We start from the raw sequence: 1860 nt of genomic DNA on the forward strand, positions 1-1860 counted from the left end.
TCCTGGGCTATAAGGAGTTTGAATCCAGCTTTGACTACATGAGACTCAGAAAAAGGAAAGAAAGAAGGAAGAGACACAGAGAGAGAGAGAGAAGGAAGAAGAGGGGAAGGAAAGAAGAAGGAAGGACTGGGAGGCAGTTAGATGGCTCAGCAAGTAGAGGCACTTGCCACTCGAGCCTTACATACAGCCCAAGTCCTAGCCTCAGTAACCACCCTAAAGCAAACGAGTGAGCCAGCTCCGTGGGGTTGTTCTCTGACCTCTCACCTCTCACCTCTGACCTCTGACCTCTGATGTACAGCTATTGTCATGACTCTTAAGTATCTTGGATTTGTTCTGTCCTTTTCCTAAGTGTCCCCTCGGTTAAAACCTCTGCTATGTCAAAAACAGGTGTCAGGGAGGTGGAGGCTGGGCTCATTAATCCCAGCACTTGGAAGGCTGGAGCAGGAGAACTGCCAGCATAAGCCACACAGTCCAGTCCCCTGCACACATCAAAAACAGCTAGTTAGTTAGTTAGTTAGTTAGTTAGTTTGTTTGTTTGTTTGTTTAAAAAAAGTATATTTTGTGATAATCAGCTAATTCATTTTAATCAGAAAGACATCAAAAATTCTAATTCTGTCTAATAATAGAGTTTCAAAATCAATGAAACCAAAACTGACAAATTGTAGGACACCACTCTCAGCGACTGACAAGATAAACAAATTTAACAAAATCATTAAAGATGTAGAAGAGTAGAAAATGCCACAAACCACTTCCATCGAATATAAACTTACAGACTAGCAGCAACAAAAATGCATTATTTGTTTCAAAGATCTCATGACATATTCATCAAGAGGAACCATATATTCTAGGCCATAAAAGAAGTCTTGAGGAGTTCAGTTGAAATAATGCAAAGAGTATGTTCTGATCACTATGGAACTAAATTGATAATCAGTAGCAAATAGTTGGTGGGGAATAGTTGAATGGTGTTTAAATATGCACTGTTCCCCCCTCGGGTTCCAGCACTAGCACAAGCTTTGTCAATTGGTGGTACCACTCTGCGAGTTCTAGAAACTGGAAGCTGGGGTTTAGCTGAAAGGAATAGGTCCTTCGGGTCGAGCCTTCCTGGCCGATTCTCTCCCTGCTTCCTGGCAGCCATGGTGTGAGCATGCCCAGTCCTCCACAGTACTGTTGTGCTCTCGATGGCTCAGAACAACAGCGAGCCCACCCCAGACTGGACTTCTGAAACTGTGAGGCATAGAAGCCCTTCCTCCCTTGAGCTCTTCTTTGTCAAGTGTTAAACATAACCACAAAAAGGCTGTCACCGATATTAAAAGACAAGTGTAGAGAACCATTGGGTTGATGAAGAGAAATCTCAAGGACATTTCCGAGGTTGTGTATATGAATAGCAAAGATACAATGTATCAAGAATCTGTGGGAGGCAACGTAAATGCTGTATCGCTGAGATTCCATAGTAAGAGCTCTTGGGGGGGGGAGGGGATGAAGGGAGAGGATAAGGGGTTTTCGGGGGGAAACCAGGAAAGGGGGGCAACATTTGAAATGTAAATAAAGAAAATAATAAAATAAAATAAAAAAAAGAAAAGAGTTCTTTGTGACAGGAGCCTATTCTTGGTCACCGCCTTAAATAAAGCCATATTTGGCCTCATAGTCATGGTAGTCTGTAATTTTCTCTCATGGATTATTTTACAACCACCATTTTCCCAGCTACATAGGAGACTGAGGCAGGAGGATTGCTTGAGTTCAGGAATTTGAAGCTAGCCTGAGTAAAATAAGACCCATCTCAAAAAGTAAAAAGAAAAGAGACAGAGAGAGAGAGAGAGAGAGAGAGAGAGAGAGAGAGAGAGAGAGAGAGAAGAAGAAGAA

This window comes from Mus pahari, chromosome 3, assembly GCF_900095145.1.
Source record: "Mus pahari chromosome 3, PAHARI_EIJ_v1.1, whole genome shotgun sequence".
NCBI lineage: Eukaryota > Metazoa > Chordata > Mammalia > Rodentia > Muridae > Mus > Mus pahari.